The sequence below is a fragment of the Cryptomeria japonica genome, chromosome 11 (genome assembly GCF_030272615.1).
Source record: "Cryptomeria japonica chromosome 11, Sugi_1.0, whole genome shotgun sequence".
NCBI lineage: Eukaryota > Viridiplantae > Streptophyta > Pinopsida > Cupressales > Cupressaceae > Cryptomeria > Cryptomeria japonica.
Window position 1 is genome coordinate 657147513 of NC_081415.1, and position 14660 is coordinate 657162172.

Consider the following 14660-nt stretch of genomic DNA (forward strand, 5'->3'; position numbering starts at 1 on the left):
TATTCAATCTAGCAGCCGACCAATTTATTAGAATACCAAAGAGCATAACAATGAAAAACCAATCAAGTGAGTTCTTTTATTGATATATTCTATTAAAGAAAATATATAGAAAACTGTTATGGGTATATGGTTTTTTAATAGCCACCTAAAAGTCACCGAGGTCCAATAGTCACACTTTGATCTATCCATATATTTACAAAGCATGCTCCCTAGCAAATTATCCTCTGGTCATACAAGGAAATGTATCACAGTCAATTCTCAGTGAAAGAAAAAGGCTTCAGAGGCACTTCTTTGAAAACATAGCATGATTATACAGTGTAGGGCATCACACCTATGAAAGACAAACACACATCATCAAGCAAGAAAATTATTCAATTGATTTACATAATAGTGGGCTTTATAAACAAGAGATATGTATGGAGATCCTTTATGTATACAAAATATTTTCACTTTGTACCTACCTAAATGTCACCGCAACCCCTTATGTCTACCTCTTAATATCTGTCCAGATTTACAGCAAGCATGAGCCCAATTGAATGCTGAAAAGAATTAGGACAGCATCAACTCACTCAATTATACAAGGGAAGTTACTCAACTGATTTCCCTTAACAGAACATTTTGTTTACAGGAAATATATACAGAGATCCTTTATGGATACAAGATGTTTTTACTTGTACCACCTAAAACTCACTGCAGTCCATTATAGACTTCTTAATATTTGTTCATATTTACAGCAACCATGCTCCCAATGCATGCTGCCAAGAATTAGACAACATCCTCACACTCAATTATATACCATCCAATATCCATAACATATTGCTACGTGAACAGAACCTCAAATTTCTTATCTCTTTCCTGAATGGGAAACCAAAAAGGATTAAGCACCTATATCCTCCCCATAGCATTCATTCTTGCTTTGGTATTGCAGCATGAACGAACTCTCAAGCTGAAAAATGAAAAGACATGCTAGAGCTATAAAAGAAAAAAGGCAGGCACATTGAGGGGCACGATCAAAGTTTTAATACGGTGGATTATGCATCTTAAAAAAATATATGAATGATGTGTGTCAGATTAATAGTTAGTTCTCTGTAAAAATCAAGTGTGAAACATTCCTCCTTGCTAAGGCACATCAATGAACCAGAACATGTCTGGTGCAAGATTCCTTACCTATGTGGGCAAACAAAATCAAACTGCAAATGATAACAATAAATTCTCATGTGTTGCAGGAAAGTTGAACAAAGTGCAATGAAAAATACACTCCCAACTTCTACTGTCTATCAACACAAACAACTCATATCTGTAATTGAATTTCAGGAATACCCTCAAGAATCAAGTTGGGATCTTTTCATGGTGTTCAAAGCATTTGCCTCAGTGAAAAAAGATTGTAAAACACTCTCCATAAAATAAAATAAAATTCAGATTTTAATTTTCAAAATACAACCATTGATAAAGACATGTTTGTGTTGAAACAATGACTTGATGGTTAGCATCGTTTTTTATCCTGCCAAATTTGAGTCACATGCTCAAAAAACTCTACGTAAAGAAATGCACAATGCCTTAATTTTGACCTTCGTTGTTTTTAATCTATGAAAAATACATTATCATAAATTCTGTAATTTAAGGGGTTTATAAATCTTCCCATCAAAAATCAACTGTACAAATTTGAAAAAGAAGTTACTACATACAAGATTACCTTACTCTACAATGTCCTGTTTATTACACCATTGGGAACACAGCACCACACATACTTTTCCCGGGATTATAGACGCGTTCATTTTACCGGCCAACATAGCTGCACAACAATCAAAACGTTACAACTTTGTCATTCATTAACTGGAGAGGGAAACTAGAAATAAAATGCATCGCAATTCATCACCCTCTAATCTAACAGTGGAAGAAATATAGCAGTTAGGTTCCAAGGGTGCTCATATATTCCATCTGGACATGCTCTGCCATGCCTGCAACACTATCCCACACTTGCATTATAACAGTCAGGATGTGAATCCTCCTACAAGGAATAAGGTGGTTCCTTACAAGCAAATTATATTTCTAGACTAAATAAAGGGGTGTGATATTATAATTAAGTATTACTAAATAAAGGTGTGGATGCATATGCTTTGTAAATTATCTTGATAGTTACTTAGAATAAAGCAACTACCACACATTCATGGGATAGTAGTAATTGTCTTTAACAAGACTATATATTGTAATGACTTCTGAAGTGGAAAGCACCATGGAGATCATTATTGGAGTTTATGCTAGTACCAAGCATGAAGTAGCCTTGGGAGGTTGGGCCCTTCAAAGTTGCTGTTATATGGTGTTGCTCTACCTTAAAGATTTGCTCATTTCTAAATATATTGCATATTTCTATATTTTCTATTGGGGTTCTTAACAGGAGCTACATCAGTGTAACATGAAGAATACTTGATCCCTTTCACTCTATCACATTATAAATTAATAATTATAGATGGAGCCTTGTTGGAATTAAATGCATTTTGGACCTCATAAAAGCATCACTATGGTCAAAATTGCTTATTAATGCCACTTTGACCCAGAGAAACATTCAGATCTGAACAAAGGGAAATTCTTGTGCACTCGTCATTTTACTATCACAAAGAGTGAAATTACACTATATCAGCCAGTGACATTTACCAGTATTATTTTTCTAAGAATAGATCAAACAAATAAATACAAACTCTTTCCCCACATATCTGCCAGTGAAGTCAACATACATGTGTCGGTATGAAGGTTGTACCCAAAACATATTAGAAAAATAATAAAATTCCATCTGTTGACAAAAGCAAAAAAGGGACCAAAGAGAAAAATTCAGAATATAATATTCATATGCTTTAAGATTTGAAAAAAGAAATCATGCATGAATTGAAAAAGGCTGAAAATTAACAACTTTGTTGTAAACATTAAGTCATCACAAAAGTAAGAAATATATATCAGAGAAGCAAACCATACATCAATGGCATGGCCAGTGCTTAGTACATGGATGGAACTCCAGGTGTACTGGAAAGGTCCAGTTAACTCTGGAGCTTGATTCCTAAATAACAACCTTTACCATTTCACAAACGAATAAAAATCAAGGTAACAGATTTGAGATGGGGTCCCATGGAGGTGACTATTGCACCTGTTTTTATTGCTCAGTGATCTCATAGAGGCAATTCAACGGTGGAACTGCAAGATAATAATTATTTGCCTGAAAATACTGTGCAGCTGGCTATTCTTAACAAAAAAGGTTTTGGGCTGCTGCTGGTGAGATGAAGGGCTCAATCATTTTAGGACACTTCTCTGCCATTTGGCAGCAAATTTTTTTTTTTTGAGTTTTATAAAATATCAAGAAACAGTTTTTTCATGCAAGCTCTTAAAAGCTGTATTGTAAAATGCTTTGTTTCGTGAGAGTATGGGCCTATATTTTTTTGTAAAGCCTACTCCATGGAACAACTAGCTAGGAAGATCACTGCTGCAAAAAATCTTAAGAGGGTGTTTGGCACCGACTTATTCTGTATGCACCAGACTATAAAGTTTATGAATTGCAAAAGTGGGCTCAAATATCCTTCTGTTAATGCAAATTTAGTGTTTTGTTTTATCCCAAATATATTGGAACCCAACAACCATATGTATTGTAATGTCTCCTCAAATCTAGTGAGCTTTGCTTCCCATTAACCTATTCCCAGGTTCCTATATGTTGTTTTTTGTGAACTAGGATAGGAAAATAAAAAGGATTCGGATTGCCTTAAGGCATCATCCGAATCCTTATAGGGCTGGGCCCTATCTCCATCTAATGTATTTATGTAAAAGGGCACATAGGGCTGGGCCCTATCTATGTGCACAAATTAGGATAGGGCTGGGCCCTTTCTCTTCCACACGCCAAGCAAGGTCAAACGTGTGAGATTGTAGCATCTACCTTAGCGCCCAGGATAGGGCTGACCCTATCTTGCACATATAATGTGGGAAAAGTACAAAGACTTTAGTGCCAAAAAGTGCCTTATTGGGCCAACCCAATAAGGCACCAATCCTCATATATAAAAGTTACATAGAATGCATCTTGACACAATCATGATATATGCATCAGATCTGCAATAACAGTGAGAAATATATCTGCTCTCCTTTGGTGTGAAGATACCTGATCTATGGATGCGACTCTGCTCCGATTGATGCGAACTTAAGTCTATTGTTCATGCTGAAGAAGGCACGGTTATGCTGATTACAAAAGGGTCATTTGAAGCTGAAGATATCTGCACATGTATTCAGCCTGAGATAAGTGTTGTAAGACTGCAATTTTATTCATAATGAATAATCAGATCTGAGGATCTGTTGTTGCTGAGTTTTTCCTCCAAGAGGGAGGTTTTCCCAGGGTAGACTTGTGTTGTGTGCCCTTTCTATTTGTGTGCTTTGATTCTTGTGACTGTGCATTATTATTTCCTGCTCATTATTGTTAATCTGATCACGAAAACTAACACTATAGGCTATTTAGTGATGGTTAGGGGACTCATGTTTCCGTGGAGAGCTCGAGGTTTCAGTTTCATTAGCTTTTGACAGCAGTGCTATTTTTAGTATATCGTATTTTTTGCGCTTGGCATCTGCTTCAGCTATAGTTCTACTTCAGTGGGAATTGGTTTCATTTTTTGTGCGTTGACAATTTTTCAATAAGGTGATGGGATTTATTTTAATATTTACACAAGTATTAAAGGAACATTTTAATATTAACTTAAGCGTTAAATATTTCATAAAGTGAATGTCCCGAAGTGTGATGCCTATTTGGGGGACTAAATATGCTTTAAAAAAGTAATATGGGGGGCGTTTTCGAGGGAAATAAAATATTTAAAACTTGAATGGCCTAGTTTCCCTCCAAACTATGTAAATTGAAATTTGGGCTCTCATGTCTTCTTTCAGAGTTTGCACACATACAGATTTTGGTTCTTCCAGATATTGTTGAGGATGAAAACCCTCTTCAATCTCGCTGGTTTCAGCGCTGAGAGACCCACCCTAGCTGGTCTAGTGATTCTTCACATGAAATCAAGAGTTTATTGAAGTTTGTCGGTTTTCAGATTTGCATGGTGATGAAGATTTTTGAGGATTTTTGCTTTGCAAGATTGGTAATCTTATTTTTGGAGTGTTTTGGTGAGATTTGAGTTTGATGGATTTCTGTTGATTTGCAGGTTTCCTTGATGCTGGCCATACATCCTTATTACTAGCCGTACCTCTCATTTTGAGATCCTATGAAAGATGAGGTGATTTATTGGAAATGGATATGCCAAGGCTAGGTGACCACTTCTCATATGTTATTTGAAGGGTTTCAGGTGATTTTGATTTTCTAAGTGAAATCGCTCCCCTTAGGCAGGTTGACCACCTTGTTGAAGGGCATGTGGGGTTTTGGAGGCTAAAGTTGTGGTGTGGGAAGGCTAAAATCCATCCATTTCAGGTCAAAAAAGGGACATCAAACTGTTGCAGGACTTATAAGGATACTTTGATGATATTTGGAAATGATTTTGATGAAATTCATGCCATCCGTGTAATAGGCTTAGGCAAATTATCTTGTATTACAGGAAGTGCTGCTTTTGTAATTTCAGACCACACAAGCTAATCTCAGACCTTTCTGAGAGTGATGAAACCGTTGGAAAAATAACTCTTATGATAGTGATTACCTGGACAATGCCTCGGAACGCTTGCAAGTTTATTGCCAGTGTCTTTAAGCTGTAGCTGAAGGTGATTCCTGCTAGTTTCGGATCTATTCTTTTCAACTCTGTGGTTCAGACTTTAATGGACAGCCTACGATGCCATTATGAAGCATTTACATGTTTTGTTAATGTGGATATCAGTAATATGAAATGACTATATGTCTGAAAACGACTTTCCAATCAAAGATGATGTAACTGGCAATTTCACAAGATTCAAATGATCTATCATTTAGTACAGCAGTGATCCTTCAATTAGGTGTTAGTTTTTGTTAAGTTGTTTGGCAAACATTTTCAAAAAAATCAGGGGTCTCATTACATGTATGTTTTGCTTAAGTTGAGATTCATACATCAAAGACCTATAAGTCTTCCATTTTGTCAGAGTGGAGTTGTTTTTCACGTATTATGCATCGTACTCTACTCCTATAAAATCTATTTTAGATCTCCCGTGATTGAGAAATATCATATTAATTATCATCTTGCCTTCCATTGTAAATGCTTTTTCTGTCAATTTGTACAGGAAACAGTGAAAATGTTGTTGGAAGAGTTTCCATATTTGGCTGTTCCAATGGCTCACACAGATCTATAACTACTAGTAAATACAAATAGATTCTGATGATAAATAAGGTCATTGAAAATCTGCAAGTACAAGAGCCAGTGGGTTGCAGATAGAAAATTCATGTCAACAATATTTAATGCAACACTAAATACGTACAAGAGCCACTGGGTTGCTGATAGAAAATTCATTTCATCAATATTTGATGCAACACTAAATATATGAGGTAGAGAGTATTCACAGATATAATCGGCAACGTATGCTTTAATCTGTAAGTGAAAATCATTAGTTACAGCAAGATTGTTCTTGATGAAAAAGGAAAGAAAATTTAAATCTAACTGAAGAGGCTAGGTGTAATTTATGATCTTTTAATGCAAAGGCTCTAGGACGGAGAATATTGAATATTAGCTGCTGATGAATCAATTGGTAACCAGATGCCGGTCAAATTAAGTCTCACCTAGGTCTTAATTAAATTAATTTATCTGTGTCTCCTAAGAAATATTTTAGGCATGACATGCATATTTCACCTGAAATCTCAAGGCCTTCAGAGTTTACTCATTGCTCATCTTATAATGGCTCCAGCATCGATGTGGGCAATCAATTTGTTTAGCTTTTTCACATAAACATCATCAGTGAATCACTTCAATATAACCTATCAATTTGGAATACAACCAGTTAGAACAATATGAAAGATGGCTGTACAGTCAATTAAAGGAATATAAGACGGGGGTTAATTATACCAATACCAAAAATATAGGTAATAATAATGAAGAGAAGAGGATCCTGGTGTTTTCTGCAGTTCCTTGGTCACAATTGCTGCTCTCACCAGACAAGGAACTACAAAAGCTCTGTATCTTGTGCCTTGCAGAACAGAAGACAAGCCAATTGTAGTGGTGTACTTTGCATCAGATTTCTCCAAAACTTAGGCCAATATGCTGAAATGGCCCTGGATTTCACATCCGTATGTCGCTTCAAGAAAATCAGAGTCTAAACTCATGGTCCACAGAAACTGAGGGTTTCTATGTTGCAGCCATGAGGTATTCAGGAGTAAAAACCTCCCAGATTTGTGAAAATCAATACAATACAAGAAGAAAAGTGCATGGGCAAAGGCCACTTGATTGGAAAACGACCTTGTGATATTGCCAGCAACTAAGATCTGTTTTAATCTATCTTCAGATCCTCTAATTTGGTGGCTGCACATAATGCCATGGAGACCTAGATGCTTTTCTACTATGGAACAACTTCATTTAATAGACATGCTTGGCCTGTTGATAAGCTAGAGAGTGTTCTCTGTAAAGCTCAGATGACAGCAATAGATCAGTGTATTATTGACACTATAAATTAATAATAGAAAACCTAGATTTCAGGGTTTCATTTAGAACTAAGAAGGTTTCTTTAGATCTTGTTGTTGTCAGTTAAAGTGATATTGCAAGAAATGAAGCTGAGTAAATTTAAACTGATGCTTTGAAGAGGGCTGAATACAGAGACCTGGGCCCAATTTATGATATTTTCTTGTTGCCCTTACGGTGATTTGAAAAAATCTGACACATTCACTTTCAAAATTTATGGACAAAATTAATTTGTAAAACCTACATATAAGATTATTTTAGTGGTCATCTTTCTAATCTTAACTGTCAATTGTAAGCTGTAGATGCACTTGCTTAGCATTTTCCACAATGGGAATGCCTATCGGCATAGTAACACAAATTTACAAGCCATCATTGAAGAGAAGAGGCCTATGAATTTAGGCATCGTCATGCACAGTGATGCTGAAAATCTCGTTTCTAAAACTATTCAAGATACTGTAAAATATGGCACAAAAATTGCAGTACATATCTTTCTCCGATAAAACATAGAGGAATCCCATGGCAACATTGCTGGATGGCCATCTTTGATGTAAATAATGTCTGTGTTCATTAACTGAAAAAATGTGTGAAATAGAACTATTATATCAACATGTATATTATTTTAGTGTTTATAGGATTTGAAGAGAAAGTGAGAGCTTAATGTGGAATGGTCTATTCAGATTTGGATTCTGTTGGTCCACTGAGAAATTATATAAGATACTTCAATAGAAACTGCTTGAAAGTTCTATTCCAACCTTGGTTTTGCTTTGGTTTACTAGGCATTTCCTCCAACTAACTTTATAGAGTCCTAGTATTGTCTGTTGGTGCTCATGGATGGAGTCTGGATGATAAGTTACAAAGCATTTCCATACTAAGAAACTTGCATATAACGTTTCCATGTTTTCTCTTGATAATACACTATGGTATCTTGGCAACTTTGCAAAAGGCTCCATTCCACTGGCAAGAACTTCATTGTACACTCACTCTTGCTACTCAGCTATGACTTCTGATTTAAATAAAAAAACACAAGATCATTTAGAAGAGCAACCATCTTCAAAATCTCACAAAAGAAAAGAGTTGCACAATCACGGTGAATCTGCCACACTTCTCCCACCTTTTCCCATCCATTTGCATGGTCAAAACAGAACATTGAAAGAAGCAGGTTCTGTGTTGGAAAAAGAAAAGTTGCAACGCATTGGTTCCAATTGGTGCCCACACACTAGGCATGCCAACATAGAAATCCAAAAACTACATACAAGATTTGAATGGATTGTGGAAATATTATAGCTTTGAAACATAGAAATGGTTTTCAGCATTTTCATTCAATTCTAGAAATTCATGCACCTAACCTAATTGGCCCATTTAAGTGCTCATAAGAAAAAAAAGAGATCATTTGTTGGTGTTGGAAATAAGCCACACCCGGACCGACGATGGACTGGTCCAAGAGGGGCCAGTAGCTCAGTGGTAGAGCACTCCAGCAGCGTTGGAAGGTCCTAGGTTCGAGTCCTAGCTGGTCCATGTCTCAACATGGTATCAAAGCCAGGTCTAGGCTAGGAGCCCCAAGCACACTGTTAGGGTTTCAAGCAGATCCGAAGCAAATATGAACTAACAATTATATGCAGATTTAAATACAAAAGATAAAGAAATAAAACAAGACACAGATAACACAGAGATTTAACGTGGTTCACCCAAAATGGGTTACGTCCACCATACACAGTCGTCCAATCTTTCTTATTATCCAGCAAAAATAGTACATCAACTTTACAATGCCTTAAGCATCCCAGCCGCTTATAACATGCGTTTTAGGGCAACAAACAAAGTCAGCTTTTTTAGGGTTTTATTACAATGTCGGTTTTCATCAAAAAAATACCCAAAAAAAATGGCGAGGATACGTGCTAAGTGTACAGTACTTTGCTGATCAGTCGCCACATTTCAACAATCTCCCACTTGGAGACTGATACTACACGACACCACTGTACATGCAACATCCGCTGGATAAAACACTAGGACTCGACTGGTATAAATTCCACAATTATCAATCAAGAAGACCAACAAAAACTAATGAAGAAATCAGCTTCTCAAGTGGAACTGCCTTCGTGAACATATCAGTAGGATTCTCACTTGTGTGAATCTTCTCAAACCGTAATTGACCCTCCTCCAAAACAGTCTGGATGAAGTGGTACCTGAGCTGAATGTGCTTTGTCCTTGAATGAAAAGCAAAGTTCTTCGCAAGATGAATGGCACTCTGGCTATCAGTATACAATGGGCTATCCTCTTGTGTCTGGCCCAGTTCCTCCAGAAAACATTGCAACCAAATCATCTCCTTGCAAGCTTCTGTAGCAACAACATACTCAACTTCAGTGTTTGAAAGTGCAACAACCTTTTGCAGCCTAGAAATCCAACTGACTGCAGTTCCCCCTATAGTAAAAACATACCCTGTAGTACTCCTCCGTGAATCAATATCACCCGCCAGATCAGAGTCAACAAATCCACTTAGAGCAGCATTAGATCCTTTGAAACATAATGCCTTCGTAGTAGTTCCTTTCAAATACCGAAGAATCCATTTCACAGCATTCCAATGTTCCATACCCGGATTACTCATAAACCTGCTCACAACTCCCACTGCATGTGCAATATCTGGCCTTGTGCATACCATTGCATACATCAGACTGCCAACAGCTGATGAATACGGGATGTTAGACATTTTATTAACCTCTTCCTGTGCCTTTGGGCATATCTCCTTAGTCAATTTGAAATGACTAGCCAAAGGTGTACTAACTGCTTTTGCATCCTGCATGTTAAATTTTTTCAACACCTCCTTTATATACTCACTTTGGGATAAATTCAAGGTTCTATTTTTCCTGTCTCGTGTAATCCTCATACTGAGAATTTGCTTAGCTGCACCCAAATCCTTCATAGCAAATGACCTAGCTAATTTCTGTTTAAGATCATTTATATGTTGCATGTTAGACCCAGCAACAAGCATGTTATCAACATAAAGCAACAGGATAATATAACTGCCATTATCAAATCTCTTAAAATATACACAATGATCAAAATGACATCTATGATAACCGTGTTCAGCCATGAAACTATCAAATTTTAAATAACATTGTCGGGGTGCTTGCTTTAGGCCATACAGACTTTTCTTCAACCTGCACACCAAATTCTCCTTACCTTTGACCTCATATCCCTGTGGTTGCAACATGTAAATTTCTTCCTCCAAATCTCCATGGAGAAAAGCTGTTTTGATATCTAATTGTTCAAGATGTAAATCTTCTGCAGCCACAAGACTAAGTACAGTTCTAATTGAAATCATTTTTACAACTGGAGAAAATATTTCATCATAATCTATACCCTTTTTCTGTGCAAAACCTTTTACCCTTTTTCTGTGCAAAACCTTTTACCACAAGTCTGGCCTTATATCTTTTCTGACCTCCTTCCTCCTCCTTCAGCCGATAAACCCATTTGTTAGGCAAGGCTCTTTTTTCTGCAAGTAAAGGGACTAAGTTCCAAGTCTTATTTTTTATCAAGGAGTCCATCTCCTCTTTCATGCCTAGCTCCCACTGTTGTTTGGCATCCACCTGCATTGCTTCTTCATATTCTTCTGGTTCACTAGAATCCGTTAATAAAATAGAATACAAAGAAGGAGAAAATCTTTCAGGGGGTCTACTTGTCCTCGTAGAACGTCTAACACTTGCAGGAGTTTGTGGGACAATCTATTGTTGCTGAGCATCAGGTACCTATGGCATTTCATTTTCAGGAATCTCATCCAACACCACATATTCTTGTTTGTCTTGTTCATGCTTCTTTTCCTGCATCTGTTCTTTATACATAACCTTCTCATTGAATATAACATCTCTACTTCTAATTATTTTCTTATTTTCAAAATCCCATAACCGATAGCCATATTCATCTATCCCATATCCAATGAAGGTACATTTCTGAGATTTAGCATCAAGCTTGGTTCTGTTTTCTTTATCAACATGGACAAAAACTTCACAACCAAAAGTTTTTAGAAAAGAATAATTTACCTTTTTACTAGTCCATGCCTCCTCTGGAATACCACCATCCAAAGGGGTTGAAGCTCCTCTATTTATCACATAGATAGCAGTATGTACAGCATCTGCCCAAAAATGTAAGGGCAATCCAGCATGCAATCTCATGATCCTCGCACGTTCCATGATAGTCCTATTCATTCTCTCTGACACACCATTTTCCTGTGGAGTTCCTGGAACTGTCTTCTGCTTTCGAATCCCATTTAAGTAGCAGTAATCTTCAAATGTTTTGCTGCAACACTCACCTCCATTATCCGATCTGAGACACTTCAACTTTTTTCCTGTCTCATTCTCAACCAAAGCTTTCCATTTCTTAAAAGTTTCAAAAACATCTGATTTTTGTTTTAGGAAATATACCCATGTTTTTCTTGTTGAGTCATCAATAAAAATAACATAATAACAAGAGCCACCAAAAGATGATACTTAAGCCAGTCCCCATACATCTGAATGTACAAGCTCTAACTTCTCACTCTTCTTCTCTTTCCCAACCTTGAAAAATCTGACTCTTTTCTGTTTACCATAAACACAGTTTTCATAGAACTTTAAATCAATCTTCTTTAGTCCTGGCAATAGATTTTTGGAGTGAAGGGTTTTCATCCCTTTCTCACTCATGTGCCCAAGCCTATGGTGCCACATTATCGAATCTGTTCTTGCAACATTTATTGTTGTTGTCCTTGCAGTAACTTTATCTGTAGCAGCTAAGGTAGAGTAAGTGTTACCAGTACACAGATATAATGTGCCTGCCTTCGCACCTTTAGCTACTACTAATGATCCTTTAGTGACCTTCCACATACTGTTTGAGAAAGTAACTATGCAACCTTCACTACCTAGTTGCCCTGCAGAAATTAAATTTCTTCTTAAATTAGGAACATGTCTTACCTCCTGCAAAAACCAGTCATTTCCATTCTGCAACTTGATCTTTATCTTTCCTTTTCCAACAATTTGACAGGGCTCATCATCACCCAAATATACCTGTCCAAAATCACCTTGAACATAATCTAGAAAATATTTTCTATGGGGTGTAGCATGAAATGAAGCCCCAGAATCTATTACCCAGGAATCATTAACATTATCCAAATATAAGATTAAAGCATCTTGTAAAGTATTACTTGCAATGTTAGCTTCCTTACTGTCATTTTTATTTTTGTCTCCTCCTTTGTTTTTCCGAGACCAACAATCTTTCTTTAGATGACCAGGCTTTCCATAGTACCAGCAATCTTTCTTTCCTCTAAATTGAGAGCGTCTTTTCTTTGACTTCCCTCGTGACTTCTCATTCCTAGGGCCTTTTCCTTTTTCCTTTGATCTTCCTCTGTTCTCCACATTCATAACACTACCCGATGATGTTGGAGTCTCACCTGTGCTTTTCCTTCGCATTTCCTCACTTAGGATAACACCAACAATATCATCAAATACCAAAGTATTTTTACCAGAGACAGAGTTACTTACAACCATAACCAAGCTATTCCAGCTTTCTGGCAAAGAACATAAAATCAAGAGAGCCCTAACCTCTTCTGCAAAGGTAATTTTTACCAAAGACAATTGACTGGTAATTGTATTAAATTCATTTAAGTGCTCCGCTACAGATCCTCCCTCACTCATTTTCAAATTAAACAAACGCTTCATAAGAAATACCTTATTCGAAGCCGAGGGTTTCTCATACAACTTAGTCAATGTTGCCATCAAATCTACAACCGTTTTTGCTTCTGTTATATTGAATGCTACAGACGGCGCAAGGCACAATCGAATGGATCCCAGTGCCTTTTTATCTAAAATGTCCCACTCTTCATCTGACATTGTGGTCGGTTTCTTTGTCTTTCCTTCCAATGGCCGCCACAAATCCTTTTGATACAGGTAATCCTCCATCTGCATTTTCCATAACTGATAATTCCGACCGTTAAACTTTTCAACCTTGAATTTGGAATCCTCCATTGCTCCCACTCAAATCTGAAAGTCCTGCCAATTTACAGAAAACCTCGCTCTGATACCAATTGTTAGGGTTTCAAGCAGATCCGAAGCAAATATGAACTAACAATTATATGCAGATTTAAATACAAAAGATAAAGAAATAAAACAAGACACAGATAACACAGAGATTTAACGTGGTTCACCCAAAATGGGTTACGTCCACCATACACAATCGTCCAATCTTTCTTATTATCCAGCAAAAATAGTACATCAACCTTACAATGCCTTAAGCATCCCAGCCGCTTATAACATGCGTTTTAGGGCAACAAACAAAGTCGGCCTTTTTAGGGTTTTATTACAATGTCGGTTTTCATCAAAAAAATACTCAAAAAAAAATGGCGAGGATACGTGCTAAGTGTACAGTACTTTGCTGATCAGTCACCACATTTCAACAATCTCCCACTTGGAGACTGATCAGGCTCCACACCGAACACACACAAGAGGTATGGCTTAAAGGGGGGTGTTGGTGTTGGAAATAAGCCACACCCGGACCGACGATGGACTGGTCCAAGAGGGGCCAATAGCTCAGTGGTAGAGCACTCCAGCAGCGTTGGAAGGTCCTAGGTTCGAGTCCTAGCTGGTCCATGTCTCAACATCATTTACTCACTTTGGGAATAGGAAGAAAGTTGCAAATGGAAGTGTGGTCTATCTTACCTTACTAATATTTTCCAATAGAGAACTCAAGAGTCAATACTAACAATGTAGGAATCAAAATTCTGTACAAGAACGAAGCTACTTTACTAAAGCTCAAGTTATTAGTGCAATTATGATTTCTGTACAAAAAGTTTCTATAAAGCAAAAAATATTTTAATTGGGCTTAGAAACCCTTTATTATAATGTCCATTCCATTGGTCTTCATCAAACAAATGCTGAGAAAAATCTATCATATATAGCTTTCATCATCATATATATAAAAATTTCATCAAGCAGAACTAACCTAGCAGTCCCATGGATGAGGGGATCCAAAATTTATTCTGCAGGAGCCACAGAAAAAAAAGTAGGAATTTTTATTTACAAGAGAATGGTCCTGCGCTACATACTGCTTTTAACT

At 36.9% G+C, this 14660-nt stretch overlaps 1 long non-coding RNA gene and 1 other non-coding gene across 2 annotated transcripts; one reads left to right on the forward strand and one right to left on the reverse strand.

Moving 5' to 3' along the window:
* Positions 1-1395: 1395 nt before the first annotated feature.
* LOC131859774 (uncharacterized) lies at positions 1396-8216 on the reverse strand. Its single transcript, XR_009359353.1, has 2 exons — positions 6768-8216; positions 1396-1792 (listed from the first exon to the last, which is right to left on the reverse strand). It is a non-coding gene; the product is annotated as an uncharacterized LOC131859774 (long non-coding RNA).
* Positions 8217-9033: 817 nt separating this feature from the next.
* On the forward strand, positions 9034-9104 carry TRNAA-AGC (transfer RNA alanine (anticodon AGC)). The gene has a single exon. It is a non-coding gene; the product is annotated as a tRNA-Ala (tRNA).
* The last annotated feature ends 5556 nt before the right edge of the window (positions 9105-14660 follow it).